We start from the raw sequence: 22,577 nt of genomic DNA on the forward strand, positions 1-22,577 counted from the left end.
AGCAGTGTTGCACAGTAGAGATGGTAAAATGTACACCTGGAAGTACACGAGAGAAAACAAGTGCATAACACAACATCACTGACAGAGTGACCAGCAGATGCCCTGCCTTATTAGGATTATCACTTCATAATCGGCTTAGAGAGACTCGCTAAGGAGAACAGCGATTCTTATTGGTCCATTGACACCAGGATTTTCCAGCATACGCTTCGAGGGGAAAATGTGCACCCCATGGCCTGCTTTAGCATTGTTGGCGCCCAGTGGGACAATCATTTTTGCCCCCCTCATGACCTCCTCCTTTGATTCCCTCATGACCACTGGGCAAAAGTACCTGTCATCTCTCCATAGACACTCTCTCACACGCATTTATTTTGTTTTGAAGCACTGTTAAAGTCTGACTTTACTAATAAGAATGTACATCGACCCGGACAAACTCTTTTCATCAACATTAGGAATGGATAATGAAAGACTGGGGAAAAGAAAGAGAACGTCCTAACCTATTTTATGCAGTTTGCATGTAGCTCTTCGATGACAGTCCATAACGTTCACTGCTCTATGTTAGGGTTGTATCTTATGTACTGCAGTGACATAAGGATCTCTGTGACAAAAGCCGTAGTCCACTCAGCTATCCACTTAACATATGGATCTGCACGGTCCCAGTTCTTTGCAGCAGGCATATTAACCCTATGCGTCAGGGCTCGAGTCGGGGTACCACGCGGGTGGACGGTGTCCCCCCACTTATTTTACCGGGTGGACGCTGTCCCCCCTGCCAAACAGCTGGACTTCACTCTTTGGCCTCTCTGGGACGAGGAGCTTTAAGAAAATAGATACAGGTTGACCAAGTGGCCGTGCACGTTTATTGGAACAAGCCCAATTCCTCCAGGAACACGCTAACCAGCATAGCTCGGGCCTGAGCCAGGTGTTTCATACAGCCTAGAATTGTGGCTGCGGGACAAACATCTGGATAAAAACCCGAGGCCCTACCTCCGTGGATAATTCCACAGCTAGACAGCTTCGTGAGTATGTTCTCCTTTTAAATCTGTCCATGTCCGTTGCTCTCTCTTCAGCCATATCTTGGCCCTTATTTCCCCAACCCGATGGTGCAAGTCACCTTTCGTGACGTTACTTCCTGTTGTGACGCCACTTCCGGTGACAGCGTCCCCCCACTTCTTTTTTTAGGACGTGTGCCCTGCTATGTGCTACATTATAGCAAGTCCAAACTGCCCCTGGACAAATCTCTGATCTCTCGCTTTAGCAGGAACATTAATCACAAGAGTTATCTTGACATTTGAATTGCTGCCTGAAAACTGGACGCACAAGTAGCTCTGCCGCAGGTGTTTTTAAATCATAAGTTATTGCTAAACACAGCACCCCCCTGAGGTCAGCGCCCACTTCTCCAGGTCAGCGTCCAATGCGGCCGCACCATTCGCACTGACTGACCTAAAGCCGGCTGCGCCATGGAAAACTGACTAGAGCTGTTAAAAGAAACATAGGTTCCGATTAACAAAGCCATTTATATTACGTTTATACACAAAAATAACTCAATTTACCCATGCCAACTATCCACAAAAGGGATCTAAAAAAGTATACATATCAGATGTAAATTGTTTTACAACTGTGAAACAGTATTTCAAGGCTGTGTACAATTACTCAGTAGCAGTCGTGGCCAATACAGGTAAGAATGGTGGGGCCCAGTGGGGGGGGATTTCGATGGACGATGACAAGGGAAAATTAATTCTTCATTTAATTTCTCCTCGTTTTCATCCATTGCAAACCACCTCACCCAGCCCCACCTCTTTTACCTGCAGGTGCCAGGGCTGCTCAGTAGTAAACCCCACACATAGGCCAGCTCTGCCAAGTATCACGCTTCAGACGTGACGCTAACGCATTTCAGTATGGTGGTCCGCATCACTGAAATGCACTGTCACGCATTATGGCGCCTCTCAGCTGTGAAGCCGGAGCACTTATAATCCACCAATACCGAAATCTGCAGTGGTAGCGTAATGTGCGTTGCTCCGGCAGGCTTGGGGGTTGGTGCGTCTGCCCAGTCTGTGGTATCGTGAGGTATGACGTCAGAAGAGTCACTGTCAGTGCCTTCTATTGTAAGAATCAATTTAATAGGGAGGGGCGGCTGGCGCGAGAGGGCAGCATTTCGAAAGTAAAATAGCTGGGCTGCTCAGCAGCTGTGTCCGTGGGATTTTGGTAGTGCAGCTGAGCATGGTGCTAAGTGCTTACACCACGTTGCGGTGGCATACCAGATACACTGCAAGCACCCTCTGAGGCTCACCTGACGCCGGGCGCTGGTGGCGGATGATTCACTCGCCGTTGTGAGCCTCCTGCTCACCTGTGAGAAACCTGTGATGCTGAGTAAGTACAATTATTACACCTTTTAGATAACTAAATTAATGTAGGAGCTGAAACTCAGCGTTTAAACAATTGAAATATACACGGAGAGGCCAGAGTTAATATTACAGATCAGCCCTGCCCCGCCCGGCCTATCTACGTCAGTCTACTCTGGGGATGGGTTTATCCATCAAGCGGCGCCTTGCCTGCAATTTTCCTGCGACATGTAATGTTGCTGGCCATTATGGGGTGCCCCTTTGATGGCCAGCAACGTCACGCACTTCGCAGATTGCCCCCAGATAAACAGAATGGTAGGCGGCAGCTTTGTTTATTATCTTTGCAGCGCTCGCCATCAGCAGACTTGGGGGCCTATTACCAAGCAATAGCGATAATTATCGCTAAGCTTGGTTAGCGGCAAGAATTATATCGCGGCGCTTTGACGATTTTTACCGCTGAGATACCTAGATATTATCAAGGTTTATCTCAAAAGCGGTAAAAATCGTGCGAAATGCATGAATATCGCTGACAAATAAGCGATATTCATGCATTATCGTGACAATACTCTTAGCCATGTTATCCACCTTCCATTGGATAACATGGCTAAGAACTGCTCTGGGCAGGCGTTAGCTTTTGGAGATAATCGCGCTTAGCGCGATTATTTCCAAAAGTAGGTAATAGGAGATAGCGATGTTAGCAACTGTTTCCAGTCGCTAACATCTTGGCACGCCCACTTTGCATGTCATTAGCGATAATTATCGCTGACATGCAAAGTGGGCCCCAAGATGATCGCTATCTCCTAATAGCTGTCGCTAACTGGTGTTAGCGACAGCTAGGTAATAGGGCGATAAAATTATCGCCGCTTTAGCGGGAACAATTCCTGCTAAAGCGGCGATAAGGCCCTTGGTAATATGCCCCTTGGTGCTTACATTAGTGTGGGGAGGGTCATGGTGCAGGGTGTTGGTTTGCATCCAGCTGGGCCAATGCCCTCCTAAACCCCCACTCCAGGCTGGCCACAGATTTCCAAAAACGTCACCTTTGCAGCTCCTGCCCCCAATTACCGTGGTTTTGGGAACAAGGGCACAGTGTTTGTCCATTGTCAGATCCAGGGCCTTTTTCGGTCGGCAGACCACTCAAGTCATTAAGTGAGACCGTGATAAGCCAAGGGTGTCAACAACTCCAGTCGAAGCTCCTGCCATCCCCTATCCCAGAAAGAAGAAGGTTGGCTGCACTGTACATGGGAGACAGCCCATGCCAGCGTGAGATTGCGGCCAGCCAGTCACCGGCAACAATGTAGTGGGGAGCGGTTATAAATGTACAGGGCAATGGCTGGTGACAGCTAAGTAAGTACTTCAGAGATCATCGGAAAAATGTGGTGATTAATTTGGGTAATTCGTATCAATTGCAACACTAAAATAACAAACTAGTGTAACATTTCTTTACAACAAAATTAATTTCTAACTTGCTAATCAAAGGGTATATGCAGGCCGACACTGAGATAAAACAGCTGTAATTTGGTATAGATTACCAGCTGCATTTTATCAATACTACAAAAAAATATTACAGGACGGTATGGTACGGTAGGAAAGGGCACAGGGCAACTTAAAAAATCACATAGTACCCCAGGACAGGTGTGAGTTGTGTATTTAATCCAGGTGCTGCACTTACTAAAATTAGATTTTCGTTTTGTACCATACATTTTCTTAATCCACTGCTTCTTATCAAGTGTCCCTGAAGATGTCACTAATGAGATGTGAATATCACTCGAAGGTGACTTGAAAACATAGAAATGTTACTTGTACATACTGAAAACTTGGCAGCTATGTTTGGGCCGCGCCGGTGAAGGTCGGGTGACTCTGGTCAGTGGTGACGGAGATAGTGTCACTCATAGTCGTTGAAATGTCACTCATAATTACACCGAAATTATGAAAACGTCACACATAACAATCTGACACCTTGGCAGCTATGATAGGGTGAGGAGTGGACGGATCAAGGCACGATTTCCTGTGAGAGTTTGTGAACACACAGAAACTTGTGAGTCAGATGGCATTCACCAACTCCTCTACTACATTATCCGATCCTGGAAGTGGTCCGAGGCGTGCTGTGGCAGAGGGCATTAATGACCCGCAAACGGCTTCAGAATTGCATAAAATAAATGGCTCTTGCTCTCATCCTGAAAAAGGAGTAAACATGCATCCAGAGGTTTCTACCTCTCATGGATGCAGATTTACTCAATTTAGAAATTTCCAAAAATCTTCCAGGTCGTACCTGAAAACCTGCACCAGCTGCAGCTTTCCAAATCTAAAAGGTGCATTTGAATTTAAAATGCTTGCATATTTTTGCAAAAGGTTCCAAAGCACTTTGTAACTTTTTTGTTTTTGTTTTCTCCTACATTTCCCCTATGGAGAAACACCCTGGGGAGCCCATTTCGCACTCCCAGTAATAGAGCTACACTGAAACTTGTGTGAGTAAATGTCATTATCCACCCCGCGTGTTTCCTTGTTCCTCCACTTCTTTGTGATTACCTGCTTCGCAGTAAGTAAACCAAAGTTTAAATGTTTTTAGAACCCTGGCTGTTTAAGATCTTCCAGTAGACCATGCACTGCATTTTTCTACGTCAGTGTCAAATTCAATTGCAGTAAAAGTAGCTAACTCTCACTAGAGTGATTAAATAATGGTGCATCCCAAAATCTTTGTCACCCCTTTCAATGAGGCACCTCTAGCACTTGGTAGAGTGGTCTCGCTTCTGTCCCTATCACCCCTAGGGCATGTCAACACAGCAAAGCTAGAGCGGGGGTGGGCGAAGGTTGCAACTGCCCCCCTTCTGCAGTACTACTCAGGTTTCTGGTTCATCGGGGTTCATAAAGCTGTGCTGTTGGTAGCTAGGATTAGGGCTGGCATAAGTCCAGCATAGAACAGGCATTTGAAAAGGGGCCTTATTCTGCCAATAAAGTGTTATTCTTCACTAAGATAACAGAGGGCGCGGAGACTAGCAAGAGATGGTTACTGGCATGTACAATTTAGAAAGAAAGAAAGACAGAAATAAAAGAAAAGAAAAGAAAAGAAACAAGCATTGGAAATGCAATAGGCCTCGCATTAGAAAAGTTTGAGCTATTGGTCTTATAAATGATTTTTTTTTATTTATGTGTTATTTTTGAAAATAGCTAAATTAATAGCTTTGTCATTTACAATGCCAATAGTTATAACTTTCGCAAATGTGACACCTATCGCATTTGTAATGCAATATGTGTTGCATTTACGTGACTTAGATGTATTGATATTACAAATAACAATGGCTTTTAATTTTTTTAAATAATTAATACTTAAATAAAAGTTATTGTAATTTATAATGGCAATAGCGTAAACTTTTGTAAATAACTTTTGGGAAGATTATGTTCAGTGCATAATATTGTGACGAAAATCCAAGAACAGAAGTGAAATAGTAACATCTTTTTGTGACATTTGTAATAAAGCTTGAAACATTGAGAGAACATATTTGAACCAGCTGTTGTTGAATGGTTGCACAGATTGATGGTGTGGTGGCGCTGAGTGATGTTGTGGTGGCGACAAGTGATGCTGTGGCGTTCAGTGATGCTGTGGTAACGCATAGTGATGTTGAGGTGCCCCTGAGTGATGCTGCTGAGTGATGCTGCTGAGTGATGCTGTTGTGATGCGATAGATAGAGTGAGGGCGATAGATAGATAGAGGGAGGGCGATAGATAGATAGAGGGAGAGTGATAGATAGATAGAGGGAGGGCGATAGATAGTTAGAGTGAGGACGATAGATAGATAGATAGATAGATAGATGGAGATAGATAGATAGAGTGAGGGCGATAGATAGACAGATAGAGTGAGGGCGATCGATAGATAGATAGATAGATAGATAGATAGATAGATAGAGTGAGGTCGATAGATAGATAGAGGGAGGGCAATAGATAGATAGAGGGAGGGCGATAGATAGAGTGAGTGCGATCTAGACAGATAAGGTGAGGGCGATAGATAGACAGATAGAGTGAGGGCGATAGATAGATAGAGTGAGGGCGATAGATAAATAGAGTGGGTGTCACTTTTCTGAACTTCGCTTGAACCCCACTAGTGCGTGACTGGAACGCAGGAAAGACCCTGTATTTAGCTGGTGGAATGTATTTTTAAATCATTTTCATGCTGAGGGGGATGGTAAATGCTCTGTTCAACAACCGCATGGATGGGCTTTCTTGTATTGCGCACGACTCTCAACTCAAGCGCTTCAGTGCACGCAAAGCTGTTGACAGAAAAGCGTTTTGAATGCATGAGTGAATCAACTAACAAACTCATACAAATAAATAAGTGCATGAAAGAATGACACAGGTTAAACAAATCATTCTTTCATGCACTTATTTATTTGTAGGTATTTGCCATGTTATGGTGATATAGATTTCCTCCACTGTTTACAAGGAATATGGGCATGGCTCCTAAAAAGAACCTATAAATCTCTAAAAGTTAGCAAGCCGTTATAACGATGTAAACACCTATAATAGTAAAAGGAATAAAAAGCAAAGCTCGGAGCATGATTAAACAGTGGCCACACTCCTATTTTAACTGTTACAAATTGGTATTTATTAACTCCTGCAGACTGCGTTATGAAATGAATAATGGTGTGCTTTGTGCACTGTTGAGTGTATAAATCATAGAGCAAGAAAAGTGCTTACTATTTTAAGCAGACTAGGAGCAGTGTGATACGCTCCGTATGTTGTCACATGGGCGGCAATTTAATATACTAGTGGGAGAATTGCCTTATTTTATTTTGGGTTGCAGTTATAATTCAGAGCACGCCTTCTTATTGGTGTTAATATCTAATCTGTTGCTCCATGCATAAATGTGTTTGTGAATGTTGCCATGTACGTAAGTGTAGAGTGCGTTTAAGAAACAGTGTAGCGGAGAGTGTTTCCATTAGTCAAAGTACCCAATAGTAAAGGTATGAAACTGCAGGTGATTTTATTTTAAAGGCGTTATACGAATACATTTTGTTTCAGTGATAGCATAATTGTTTTGATTTGTTTTCGTGCACGCATAGTGGTCTTAAATGTGAGGTCTTAAAATTACACAATAAAATTGTTTGTGTAAACATGTCTAAAGAAAGCAGCTTGTATTTGAAGCACACTTTTAATCATTCCAAATAGAAGACGACACGATGTGCCCGAAAGTCTGGACTGTCAAAGCAGTTGTAAATGGTTTCACAATCTACTGTAACAAGAAACTGAACTAACCTAATAAACGGAACAGGGCCTTGCAGTTAAGATCCTTGTCAGTGTTGCTGTAGCATAAGGTATCTTTTCACTGCAAACGGTTTGAAATGAGTTCGCACCTTATTTTCAGGACAGATAATGGTGCGCCTAGAAGTCCGGAGAGGTGTAATAACTTCAAATACTTTCTACAAGTGTTTAATATGCATACTGGGAACCAACATGTAAGGGAAGAATAGGGGAGAGTAAGGGTGACGAGACGCACGGGGAGCAGCAGCCTTTGATGTGCCGGTCGGCCGTGGGCAGTGAATAATTAGGGGAGGAGAAATGCCAGAGCACACGCTGGGGAAAGCTTTGGGAGGGAGGCTGGGGGCTTTGATGCTGTGCACGCGCTTTTTTCACGGGCACAGCATCAAATCGCCAGTTTGTTTAAGCTCTGGATAAGTCCCAATATGTCTCGACATCTGCAATGCTTGCGCATTGGCAGAGGTCGAGCCCTAAAAACCAAAGGGCACGTTGTGCGTACAGGGACAGTGAGAAGATTTTCAACGTTCCCAGCAAAATGTTATTTTTCCTGATAATTTGCTCCAGATGAAATCAAATGTTAAAAAAGCAATAATTCAGGCCTTATGCTGTGATTTAGCACCACCACTAAGGTTGTGTTTTTACCTTGCCTGATAGCAATTGAATCAGTAACAGCCCACCGTGAAAGACTATAGTGGCTCCCAGTAAAAACGGAATCATCTTGAGATATATCAAAGGCACAGCCCTCAAATACCTGCAAGATAAAATTGTAAAATACAGCCGACCCACTGACTATGTTCAACAGAAAAGATCCTTATGAGTGGTTGTAGCTGCAACGGATGCAAGCACAGGGGTACTGATGCAAGCACAGGGGTACTGATGCAAGCACAGGGGTTCTGAAGCTTCTCAATTGCAACACCACGTCTCTGGAACAGCCTGCTCAAACAAATCTCCAACGCCAAATCAACAACGCAGTTCAGGACAAAATGTTACGAGCACATCTGAGAAGGTCGCGCATTTCTATAATTCACGCCCGAGAGAAGTGCATGTCAGAATAGGTCTATGTTCTTTGCTTTGTATAAAACACAGATGTTTTGAGCAAACATTCACATGTAGCTGGACTTATTTAAAGATCACAAAACTGGCAAACATATAATCCTTAAGAAGAACCCCATACCAAGGACGATTGTGACAAAATCAGCACTCTATTGCTGAACGTCGACTGTAGATTTTGACACTTCCCCAGAGTTAGAAGACCATGTAAATCTGGGGATGTTCCAAAACTTTACGCCTCCGAGCTGAGACGTAACAAGAGGAAATAACTTTATTTCTCCTTGTTTATTCCCCTTTCTATGTGTGCTGCATTCTGCAGCACACATAGAAAGGGGAATACGCATCAGTGTATTGTTTCTGTGCAGGAAGGTGCCCCTTCCAGCACTTAAACAACCCTGCCAACAACACAGGCACCCTTGTGCCATGGTGCAAGGTTGCCTGCGTTGGCGCTAAGCTGCCGAAACAGAATCAGTGCAGGGAGCAAAGACAGGAATGCACCCTATGGGATAAATAAGGTGCATTTCTGCCCTTTTGCTTTGACATAGGGCAGCACAGCATGGTGACTTGCTGCGCTGTGCTACGCCAAATCCCCATATATATGCCCCTTCTTATCTACTGGAAAGAGTGCCTCTTTTTTTAAGCTGACATGTAGGTATGTCCAAAATCAGGTGTAAGCTAACGACAGTGAGAAGGGAGAGGCTGATAGACAAGACTTGTCTATCAGCCTCTCACTGTGTCAAGGGGATCCTAAGGGCACCTCGGCATCACCGGAGGCTGTACCTCCTACTCCTACCACATAGGAGTGGAGGTGGGGAGGCAGAGACAAAGCAAACGAAAGTGCAGGAAGGGTACAGAAACAGTGCGTGCAATACAGGAGAGAGAAAAGGAGAGCGGGGGAATAAGATGGAGGCGTAGAAAGAGTGTGAAACAGTGAGAGAAACAATGGTGAGAAGAGAGGAGAGAGACATATTTATATACAGAGAGGTAGAAAAGAGAACATTGCATAGGTGAGAGTGAACAGTGGGAGAAGAGTAAAGTGAGCGATAGTTAGCCAGAAGAGAGAGGGGGAACAGATGGTGAAAAAGAGAAAAGAGGATCACAGTGGATCACAGTGGAAGAGGGGTCAGAAAAAGGAGCAAAAAAGAGACTCAGAAATGTTGAAGGTGACAGAGAATAAAAAGAGAAAAAGGGTAGAGGAGCATACAAAATGTGAGCGAGAGGGAAGAGAGAACGCGTATTGGAAAGAGAATGGTAAGGGTAGGAGAGAGGAAGAAGCTGGAAATGGAGTGAATAGACAAATTATGTGAGGGTTCAATTTAACTTGCATGTCAGAGCTTTCAACCCCAAGAGTATTCTTCACCAAAGGAACCTAGTGAGATAGTACACATGTTGATGATATCTGTGCAGAATGTTTTTTAAGGTCCTGTACAGAGGTCGAAGTGGAGAGGATCTACTGTAAATGAGGTTCCCAAGCTGTTCTTAATTTGACCAAAACTGTTCCAATACTTTTTGTTAAAAAACAGCTGCTCCTGAATGGTTAATACTGATCTTGAGATGCCTTCGGCTGAAAGGGAAAGAGAGGGTCTCCTGTACTGTGCTCCGTGTTATTCTCTCCCTCGTCCCCATAAGGGACGAATTCCGCGGAGTGGCCTAAAAACTCTGCGTATTTGCGTGGAGTTCCACCCGACCCTGAATCACCAGGCAGCACATTGTTCTTCTTTCATGGTTTTACTCAAACATGCCATTTATCCTCTTTTGGGTAGGCTTAGACTTGGCACATGTCTCTTTGATGAGCTAACACACAAGTGCCACATTGCCCTGTTGGGGTCTCATAGTTCTTTATTACAGAACTCTGACCCGATACCCAGTGGCATGCAGAGCCTTGGCCTGGCATCCTTACAATAATACACACAGCGGACACAGCTCTCTTTATGCATCCGAAACAGCGAGACAAACTTGGCGATCCATGTTAAATGACCAGTGCATATGAGACCCATTCTACTCTTTGCCTCAGAGAGCCTGCCTGGACAGTCTGCAATGCAACTCTATTCGTTAGCTACTTTTCTGACGGTCTCTGCTGAGAAGATCCATCTGTACTCTAATTACATACTAACATGTTGATTTCAGCTTTTGCTTTTGATTTCTCTCTTCATCCTCCTGATTCCTGAACACAGACTCTGCCCAAAGACGCAACAGAAATTTCAAAGGCTACCAACCTACAAATAAAAATCCAAAGAAAACAAACTAGCTATCAGAAATGGTGCTGTTTTTAATGGTCGGCACCAGTAAACTATGCCACGCGGTGTGGACATAGTTTTTGCCGAACTCAGCTTGGAGCGTGGAGTGCAAAAACTCTATGAACTAAGCTAAAGCTACTGTACAAACTAGAAAACAGGAGGTTAGGAAACAGGCTCGGGACAAGTGGCCTCCACCCCTAGGGATATCAGGTCTTTCTGGGAAATAATCAATATGTCCTACTTCTTAGATGATAATCAGCCCAAAATAGAATGTCACATGTTCGCTGATGAATGGGTTGGTCACTTTTTTCTTTTTTTTAAAATTTGTTAATTGATATTCTTACAGCCTTACATATATAAGCATACAACACTTTCCAAATCAAGCCGGAGAGTTTCCGGACAAGCAGTATTCAAATGAATCATTACAATGCAACATTGTTCTCAACATTTCTCCGCATCTCCAATTCTACTACAGGGGATATACAAGGCTCACCACGATATTTGTTCCACATTGACCACTTCCGATCCCATTTTTTAGGGCATCCCTTTGCCACAAACACCTCGGTCTCCGCCAGCAGGCACCTGTCCATTTCCTTCGCCCACACAGTATTAGGCGGCACACTGGATCCCCCCATCCCCTCGCCAGTTCCCGCTTAACCAATGTGTATCCCAGTGTTGGGAACGGTTGTTCAGTTTCAGTGAGATCAGTCGCCTCCCAAACATTCAGCAGTCCCAATTGTGGTGTCAACACTACCTCTTTGCTCAGGGCTGTCTGCATACGGTCCGAGGCTCTCTCTCCGAGTGTACGTATTCTCGGGCAGCTCCACAGGATATGATAAAAAGTGGCCTGCTGTCCACACCCCCTCAGACACAGGTCATCGGGTCTAGAACCAATTTTAACCAAGGTCTTACCTGTCATATATAATTGGTGAAGTATCCTAAGCTGTATGAGCCTAAACTTAAGCGTGATGGCCGCTTCTCGAGGAAACATAAGAGCCGCCTGCCAGTCTTTGTCACTTATTTGGCCCAGATCATCCTGCCACCACTCCCTGAGCGGCGATAAGGTGTCCGGTAAGTTATTACATAGCTTTTTATATGTGAGGGATATCGCCTTGGAACTTAAGAGCCCATCTAACAACCGGTCTTCTAATGGAGATGAATCAGGTATGTCCGTAAAGGATGGGAAAGCCGTCTGGAGTGCATGTCTAATCTGCAAATATCTGTACAGTTCACCCTGGGCCAAATGATAACGGCTCTGAAGCTCCCCATATGTTAATACAGCTCCCTTCTGAACTAGATCCTTCACCACCGAGATCCCTATAAGGTCCCACTTATCAAACCCGGGCTGATAGCATAGCATTCCCAATTTCTGTGTGTAACCACACGGCGCCATCTTAGAAAGGACGCCTGCCCAGCCCAGATGGGAATGTACTATGCGTCAAACATCCAGGGTATGTTTGGTGGGTCTAAAGAATTTCTGCTTGTTTTTCCTATCAGTATTATAAAGGGCCCCCAAATAGCCGGAGCAGTCAGTTTGATAACGGTCGAGAGCATACGCTGGGTCGTCGGGGTGATATATCCAGTGGTTCATGGTCACCAATTGCGCCGGCCAGTAGTAGAGTTGTAAGTCGGCAAAGCTATGCCCCCGTCGTACCACCCCTTTGTGTGTTTCTTTAATGCCACTCGGGGGCCCTCCTATCCCACAGCAGCGTTCGAAGTTCCCCCTCCACTGCCCTGAAATAGGAATCAGGGACTCTATGCGGGCAGTTTTGAAGGATGTAGAGGAAGGGAGGGAGAGCCAACATCTTGAAGAGTGCGGCTCGCCCTACCAGCGTGAGAGGGAGGGATCTCCAATGCTTCACATCCGCACGCAGACAAGCCAGTGGGGGGGGCAAATTTGAGCTATAGAAACAAGCCTGATCCGGAGTAACGAAAATCCCCAAATATCGGAAGCCTTCCTCTGCTACCGCTATGGTATACCCAGTCGGAAGCCGGGGAACCGGACCATGCATCATAAACAGGAGATACTTGTGCCAGTCAATCGCATACCCGGAACATTTCCCGCAATTCGTGTAGATGTCAAGTACCACACTAATTGACTTGTACGGGGATGCCAAATACAGCAGTACGTCGTCGGCATATAGAGATATACAATCTTCAACATCAGCCGCCCAGCGCATCCCCCGCACCATCATATCTCGGCATACCCAGGCCGCGAGGGGCTCCAGCAAAAGGGAGAACAGAAGCGGAGACAGCGGGCACCCCTGCCTAGTGCCTCTGCGTAGTCCAAATGTCCGGGATGTGTATCCATTGACCCTCACCTGCCCCAAAACGTCTGTTTATAACAGCTTCACCCAAGATATATATTTAGGACCAAGTCTCACCCTCTCCCGGACCTCAAACAAGTAGGGCCACTCTATAGAATCGAAGGCCATTGAGGCCTCGAGAGACAGCACCGCAGCGTCTTCCTCGATATATTCCCTCTGAGCCAGCACGTTATGCAAACGCCGAATATTGAGGGCAGTATTCCTCCCTGGCATAAACCCAGACTGGTCCGGGTGAACCAATGATGTAATAACCGTCGCTAACCTGTTGGCCAGAACCTTAGCCAAAACCTTTGCTTCTACGTTTATCAATGAGATAGGTCTATAGGAACTACAGCTATCTGGTGGCTTACCTGGCTTATGGATCAGTACTATGGTAACCAACCGTTGGTCCACTGGCAGCCTACCTTCCTCTAGACTTTTCAAATACATGGCCTTCAGGTGAGGCACAGTTAGAGAGGCAGTAGCTTTAAGACACGCAATCGGGATGCCATTGGGCCCCATTGCTTTCCCAGATTTAATCTGCCCTATGGCCTTGCTGATTTCGTCATGCGAGAGGTCACCAGCTAAGGTCTCTCTCTCCTCATCTGAGAGGGCTGGTACGTCACTATCCTGGAGGAGCAGTCTCGAATCTTCAGCTATGTAATGAGTAGATGGGGAATACACCCTCCCTAGGTGGGTAGCGAAAGCCTCCGCAATTTCCAGTGGGTGTGTCACTGTGTCCCCCTCTGGCATTTTCAGTTTATGCACCCATCTCGTACCCTGTTCTCACCTTTCCAGCCACGCCAATGTCCTGCCTGCTCTGTCTCGAATCTCATATATCCTATGTTGGGTATGTCGATACTTGGCCAGCATGTGTTATCTGGTTTTTATCCGATATTCATCCTGCTTTAGCAAAAGTCTGTGAGTTGTGCCTGGTCATGGATCTCACGCGTGTTCCCGCTCTGCCACTAGGAGGTATTCCTCCACCTGAACCAGAAGTTCACGCTTCTTGGCAATATACCCCATCTTCAAAGATAGAGCTTGGCCTTTCAAGACTACCTTATATGCTTCCCAAATTGTGTGCATGCACTCAACTGAGCCCACATTTTCAGTAAAATAGTTCTCGGACTGCATGCGGAGTTCCTCCCTTATGTCTGGGATATGTGAGAGCCAAGGATTGATTACTATGGTGGTACGCATCTGGCGCTCCCAATGTGTGTAGTCTACCCAGACTGGGGACTGGTCCGATATGCCTTGCGGCAGGACTCGAGACTGGGCAAAATTCCTATGGCGGACATGTGCGTAAGAAAGTAATCAATGCGCGACAAACTACAGTGCACGTTTGAGAAGTATGTGTATAAGTTCCCAGTGGGTTGAAGCACCCAGCCTATATCCGCCAGCCCCATTGCCTTCGCGAATTCGGCCATTTGTCCATCACATTTCGCTTTAGGCCTCGGCGGGCATCGAGCCACTGTGTCATCAAGAGTCATATTGTAGTCCCCCCCATGATTAAAGTGCCTTCCCTGAGTCCCGTCAGCTTACAATCAAGGTCTTCTAGCACTGTTTTACCTAGAGCTGGTGGTAAGTAAACCAAAAGTATATTTATATCTCTACCATCCCATTGGGCCTCAACCCCTGCGAATCTGCCTCTCGGATCGGCCCACGTCTTATGAACTATAAGGGGTGTATTCTTTTTAACCAGGATTGCCGTCCCACGCGAACCTGTGGTGTAGTCTGCATGTACTAGAGGTTTGTATCTGCATCTGGTGAAGGCCTTAGACTTCTATCCCACCAGGTGTGTTTCTTGCAGTAAAACCACATCAGGTGCCTGACGCTTCAAGTACTATTGCACTATCCGCCTCTTGATCTTATCCCCCAATCCATTAACATTCCAAGTCAATACAGAAAGCACCCGGTCTCTATCCCCCCCATAGTCACCTGCAACCCCAGTTTACAACCTACGGATCAATTTGAAGTGAGAAAAATTCTGCAGTACCCCGCTCATCCTAAATCGCTGTAGCTTAGGTAAGGCCACCTTTCGCAATACCTGATCAAAACCACATTTTGCCCCAATAAAGCAAGAAACATTTGAACTCCCCCCTCTACCCTCCCCCTTAACCCCTACCCCCCTGCCTGTGGATTTAAAACTACCCACTCCCGAACATGGCAGTGTGGCTCTCACCCCTCCTGAAATGCTGAAAATGCACAGGGTTATTGAACTCTCGTCCTCCTGTGTACACATCACAATCGTCTTGAATGTTAGCCATCCACTATTCCCATCGTACTAGTCTTAATCAAATCACATCTATTTGTCCCAACAGTCTTGGTGTGTATACTGGATCAACTCTAACCCTTCTCACACCAATGGGTATCTCACACCCCATCCCCCCAACCCCCATACTTACGCTCTCAACAAGGTTCCATCACTGCACAGCCTTCTCTAGGGGTCGTCACTCCTGCTCCTTTGTCAGAGAATCCTCCTCTGCTGGGATATTAGTCGTTGTCTCTGAGCGGTTACCTCTTGGGAGACCAGATCTACCAGAACAATCTCTTCTCTGTCCCCCAACCGTGTTCCAGCCTTCCATCCAGTCCCAAACTGCGTCTGGAGACTCAAAGAACCACGATTTGCCATCTGATTCCACTCGCAACTTTGCAGGGTAGAGCATCGCATATTTAACCTCCCGGTCGCGCAGTTCCCTCTTGACCGCCTGAAAGCTGCGCCGCTGGGCCTGAACCTTAGCCGTGAAGTCTGGGAAGAAGGCAACCTCTTAGTTATCTATTTTCAGCGGGGGACTAGATCTTGCTGTCTGAAGGATTATGTCCCTATCTCGATAGTTAAACACTTGGGCTATGAGGGGTCTTGGCGGTGCTCCCGGCTTTGGCCTCTCACCCGGCACTCTTTGGGCCCTTTCAATGGAAAAATAGCTGGACAGAGTCTTAGGCCTTAGGGGCTTGGTAACGAGATCTTCCACAAATAGGTCCGCCATCAGCCCCTCCACTCTCTCCGGAACTCCTAGGATGCAAATATTATTATGGCGAGCATGGCCTTCGTAATCATCCAACTGTTGCGGCATCCGCTTCTGCTTCTTTTGCAATTCGAGCACCTGCGTTTATAGTTCCGAGGTATCCATCTGTAGGGCGCTTGGAACTATCTTAAGCTCCTTGACTTTTTCATCCATCTTCCGGAAATCCGCCCTAATAAGGGAGACCTCAACCGTCACTAAATCCAGCGAGGTACGCACTCCATTGATAGCCGCCATAACATCATGTAAAGTTGGCTCCGATCCCTGCTTGGGGGAAACGACCCCCGTCTTTCTCCATCTGCGCCAGATCACCTTTGTCTCCTGCCTTGGACCAGGCAAACTTGGCAAGTTGTTTTTGAGCGTTAGCCTTGGGACCCTTCCCGCCCGATGCCATGAGTGGGGGTAAACTGGTAGCACTTCAGATAAGGTAACTGACCAACTCCAGGGGTATCTGCCACCTGGTAAGGGGAATATCTAGTCAGTACTACAACTCCTATGAATCGTCTGTCATCCGTTCCTGCCCCCGTCGCTGGCTCTGGAGGTCAGGTTCTTCCACTAGGCACAGGGTCGCCCCGGCAGGTTGCAGCTGCGATCACCGCCTAAGTCAGGCTTCGCCTTTGCTCTCCCGTCTTACCTCTGCCGGCAAGTGCCACCTCCTGGATTCACTCACCAGGCTCCTCCTTATATTCGCTTCCGTCCAGTTCAATCACAGCCTTTGGGCCAAGATGTCCCACCATTTACACAATCCAAGCCAGGTATTTATATCACATTGCCAGGCACCACTGTGCGTCTTACAGGGTTTCTTCAGTATGAATGTTCGAAGGTGGTGCAGTCTTAACTCATAACCTCCTCCTCTGCCTCCAGTCTCTACCCTTCAGTGGAGTGCCCGATCCCCATGGAACTACCAGACCAGCTCATACCCAGCTGTTCGGGCATTCAAATGGGCGCCAGTCTTTAAACAGTTGTATCCAGTCCAGCAGGAGACTCATGCCCCACGTGCGTTTATGCAGGCCATGCCGCCCTATAGCTTCAGGCCCCTGGGCAGCAGACATGTCCATTTGCTCTAGTAATCTGCGCCGGCTGTTCCTGCTGAGCAATCCCCCATGTGCGCTTTTCATTTCCGGGCGCCCCTTACCCATTGTTCAAGTCCCCGCCCCGTCTGCTGCTCTCTTGCCTCCAGCACCTCACCAGTTGCAAGTTCCACGGTAGGCCTCAAAGCCGGGGCCTCGATTTGCGGTGTAGCACCGCCTACATCAATCTTCCGGCCTCCGTGACCCCCTCCGTCAACCTCTCCTGCCAGTGAAGTGTGCCGGCCGAGCCTCCGGGCCTAGCCTCAATCCCCGGCAGCACCAGTCAATCACCTCTAGCCAGGCTTTCTCACCCTCACGCCTTTGAGGTCCGCGCCGCATGCTCTACTTGCGGCAGCGCCCGGGTCGCTGATCCAGGGCCTCCGGCCTCAACCACGTCTCGTCGGCACTCACTACTGCTCCGCAGGTCGAGCTGCCGCAGAGAAGGAAGCGCCGCTCGATCTCCCCCGGGCGTCACCATCCTCCTTTTTGTGCACGGGGCTCCGCCGGGCCGCCGCTGGATTCCACAAGTTGCTGGCACCTCCGCTCCATAGAGGCCGTTCCTCCCTCACTCGTCCTCAGGGAGCCGCCATTACCGCTCCGGCCGGAGCTCCGGAAGAAGGGGTCAGAAACTGCACACAAGACACCGGGTCGGCCAATCTTCTCGGGGGGAGGTAGGTAAGGAGTCACAGCACTTTTAGCAAGTTTATAGCCGCGGATGGCTTAGGATAGGACAGGATAGGAATACAGGGAACGGGGGCTTAGGCAGCAGCCATTCTCGTTGCCTGCTAGCCACGCCCCTCGGGTTGGTCACTGTTTAAAAATCTTTAGTGATGACGTTTCTCCTCCAATTTTAGTTGCGGTTCCACACCCTTCAACCGCTGGAACCCTTACCTTAAGCAATGCCGTCGATGTTAGTGCTGTAACCAGAGCTATTTTTAAATACTCTCCCAGAAAGACGCCTGGCCCAGATTGGGTTACCATCGATGTCTACAGACAGAATCCCTCCTCTGGGCACCTCCCTCTGTTAATAAATGTCTTTCATAATGCGGTAGGAGTTGAGATTCCCAGCTCCTGGAGGGATTTGATTATAGCCCCCATTTAAAAATCAAAAGGCAACAGAAACCAGCCACCTTGGAGGCCCAAAATGGTTTTCGTCCAAGAGTTGGTACAGTCGAGGAAACACTTAACCGCCTTATGATCTCGGGGAAATATGTCCATGCCGGAGGTAGGGCTCTCCATATGGCCTTAATCGACTTTTCAAGTGCTTTAGATCTGGTAGATAGGGACAAACTATGGTCAATGATGGGAAAGTAGGGATTGACCCTGCTCTTATAGACCTATTAAAATGCACGCACTAAGGAAACAAGGCTCAGGTTCGTTATGATACAAATGGTGACTGTACCCCCTCTTTTTATTCAAATAAGGACATAAGCACGGTTGTATTTTAACTCTCTTTTTATTTCTCTTTTATATTAATGCCCTTGAGAAGGCGCTGGCGACTAGAGTAAAATATCTTCCTAGAATTTCGAATAGGTTTGTGTCCATATTACTCTACATGGATGACGCAATCCTAATTACCCGCACAGCCAATAGTCTCCAGTTTTTACTCAACATCCTTAATGATTTTAAAAAGAAGCTCAATCTGAAAATTAATCACCAGAAATCCCACATATAATGATGGCGGCCAGAGTGGCCAAGAGCAACATAGTGAGGACCTGGGGCGCAAGTACCCCTCCAAGTATCAAGTCAAAATGCAGAAGAGGTGATTTATCAGAGCTGCGGCTGTCCCAAAAAATGGGAGCAGATGTGGTGGCCCCGGCTTGAATTTATGGGCACTGATCCATGACAGCACTGGGAAGGGCGTGGGATGGAGATTTGTATGCCAATTCTATTGAAAGTAATGATGGTCTATGTCAACACCAGGCCGTACAAGCAACGTTTGTGATCTCACTCATGACCCACTTGTTGAAAATTTTAAGACCTCGCAATAACAACATTACTCTGTTGGGAGCTGCTTCTCTCTTGCATGTATTGTATGATGAGCAAGGTTCAAATTAAAAGTTAAAAAAAAAGAAATCCTGCATAATAATATGTGGCCCTAAAAAGACCGGCTCTCGCTCTCATAATATAGCAGGTATCCCTATCACAAAAGTATACAATTTTAACTATCTGGAGGTTCTGTTGTCGGGCAACTCGAGTTGGGACAAACTCAGAGAGCCTGTAAACTCAAAGTGGCAATAGATGCACTTTTCAGGTTCTCCAAGAGACTTGGACACACACCCATCAAAGAACTTATCACTCTGTCTAACAGTAAATCCCTTTTCCAGAGGACATACGGGCCAGCGTTTGCGGCTCCATTCTAGTAGTCTCCAAACGATTGAAAATACAGGCTGTAAATAGGTTCCCTGCTTGACTAGAAGTTAAGTGAAGTTATGAGGATTGTGATTTAATATGAAATGTTATTGTTTTAAAATTCTGCTTGCAAAATAGTTAGGAATTATGTTTTAAGATAGATGTTTAATCCACGGGTACTTTGATTTTAAATGACATTAGAAGATGAATTCTCTAGTCTTTTAGAATTCTTTTATACTTTTTTGTATGAGCAATAAACTTTACTTTTGAACTTGATTGAAAATACATTTTTGCATAGGCCACTAGCAACACCTCGGAGCACGGCTAGCCGTATTGCTCATTCGGAAGCAGGCCTTTCTTTCCTGGAGGACTTAGTCCAGGTTGTCCAGCTCTTACTGGGGCTGAAGATTTTGGCTTCCACCTTGCGCTTCTTTTACCCAAATGGCTATAAAAGACTGCTTAAGACAAGATCATGTGTCCTCTATTCCATGGTTATCCTACGTCTTTTAGATCTTCAGGGGCCTTGGGCTGCCAAATACTTTCTTTTCTCCAAATGAAATTACCTGCAGCCTGAAAAATATAGTAAAATCCCTTTTCTATCCCACAGAAATTAAGATAGATTTGTCAAATATCAATCTATGACTATAGTCTCCCACTATCTAGATCTAAAGTATGTAAAGGGAGTGAAACCTTCTCGCCTATGGGTTACAAATTCAGAAGATATATTCTAATTCACCCGCTTTAGACTGGGCACTCTGCACTTTCTGGTAGCCCATCCTCAGCAGGGCACCTGCGTTCTCACCTTACCACCATGCCCCTGTGACTGCACTTCTGAACAAACACTGGCACACATTTTGTTTTTTGTGTGGTTTGTATACCAGGCTAAGGACACATTTTTTACGTCTCTTGCTGCACTCCTTTGTTTTTAGTTCTTTTTCTGTATGTATCGTCTTTAACCCTTAAAGTCTGAACTCTGCTGCATGTCTGTAGTTGGTTTTGTCCAACAAGCTTTTGATATTATAAAATTTTTGAATTATTTCAGTGTCGGATATTCATCTTTTTTTACATACGAAATAACTGCCCAAATGACCCATTACTTAACGCTTTTTCTCAACCGTGTTATTGCAGAGCCGTGTAGAATGTGAAACCATGGTTTTAAAACTGTATTATGATTTTACTTATAAATTGTACTTTATCATGCTTTTATCTTTTTTAGCAGCATGTATGCAACAAATGTATATGATTTTTGTTTTAGGGCTATTTGCAGAATAAAAGCTTTTGACTGACTAAGTTAAATGAATGCACTTTAGACAATGCAAGCGCATAAAAACAGGCACTCAGCTCTGCTCTGAACCAGCGCACGTGCTCCTAATACGTCCGGGAACATCAAGAGAAAAAAAAATTGATGTCAATATGACTTTATCATAGACAAGCATCCCTCTCTTAATTCTAATTGCACTTCCTTTATCTGTTCATACCCGACCCTCCCATTAAATACACTGCGAAAGAAAGAGCTGTCAAAAGATGGGGTAAGTGGGACCCTGGTCAGAATTCTCAGGCAATTACATTTTTGATTGGGTGGCTTTCTTTTAAGTAGTGCATGTGTGAGCAGTATTTGCGACTCAAGGGGCATATTATCAAGAACAGCGTTAAAAATTATCGCCAGTATAGCGGCAGAAAACTGCCGCTAAAACAGCGATAATGGGCCTGATAATATGCCCTTGTGAATTCCCATAGAAGCCCAGGTTCTGGTGTCAACCTGGGCTTCTATTGGAATTCTCCAGGGCATATTATCAAGCCAATTTTTAGCTGCAGTTTTCTGCTGCTAAACCCGCAATAATTGTAACACTGTTCTTGATAATATGCCGTTTAGGGTACAGCTAGCAGTCACCTGAGTTATGTTTGTGTCAATAACACAGGGATGTAAACAATCTACAGAAAATAAATCACATCTCTCAGATGGCTCGTCAACTGGTGCCTGTCCACAGAAAGACAGAAACTAAACTAAACCACCAAGTGATACTGTATTTTTTTTCTTTTTAAACTTTACAAAACTGACATTTACTTACACATATCTGAAAGTAACACGGTACACTTTTACTTACAGGAAAGTTTTTGTAGTATTTATTTTTATTCTTGTACTCTTGCACTTGTAGTGGAAAAATACAACTGCCAGAACCAAAATGTGAATTAATAGTAGGAGATGATGAACTAATCACATTTTACATAAGAACATCTAACATCACTAACCCTGAAAAAAAACGTAAATTTTTTTGTATCGCTCTATGACTGTGCTTGGTGAACCCCCACTGTAGATGGCCTTCAGATGTCTTCAGTGGGGGCTGGGTGCTCATGCGGGAAACCATCCAAAGCAATCAATGCATGTCTTGATTCATCTGAAGAAAGTATGACATTTTGGTCTATAGAAGTACCATCATGATGAGAGATACAACCATCAGCTGGATCCTGAGCTGCCTTTGGGTTGCACAAATATCTATTTGCCAAGCTTGGGAGAGGTGGAGCATAGAATGGATGGGACTTTGGTTAATAAGGGGCACCAATTTCCTTTTCGTTGGGGCACTGTTGAACCATAGGGTAGCCCCACAAACAGATCCACCTCTGATGTCTTCAGCCAATACAATGATGCCACACTACTCGCATTCATGCGCTATAAAAATGTATACAAATAACAGATTATATTATCAATCAAGAGCAAAGCTCTCAAGTAATTTCGAGTGAGGCATGAATACACTGTTTTTTCCTGGTTTTAATCTTTGTATTCTGCTAGTTTTATAAGATACATTTTTTTAAATTTCTTTTTTAATTGAAGAATCAAAACAATAAATCATAACATAAGCCGGCATGTCAAATAATGTTATAATAAAAAAGAAGAAAGAAAGCTAGAAGGAGAAAAAGAGTAGGAAAGAGAAGAGAGTGGATAGAAGAAAGTAAG

General features: G+C 45.4%; 1 protein-coding gene across 1 annotated transcript in view; it reads left to right on the plus strand.

Annotated features, from left to right (window-relative positions):
* LOC144783816 (uncharacterized) overlaps positions 1 to 22,577 on the plus strand; it is a 249,629-nt gene that overhangs the window by 110,215 nt on the left and 116,837 nt on the right. The window lies entirely within an intron of this gene.

This window comes from Lissotriton helveticus, chromosome 10 (genome assembly GCF_964261635.1).
Source record: "Lissotriton helveticus chromosome 10, aLisHel1.1, whole genome shotgun sequence".
Classification (NCBI taxonomy): domain Eukaryota; kingdom Metazoa; phylum Chordata; class Amphibia; order Caudata; family Salamandridae; genus Lissotriton; species Lissotriton helveticus.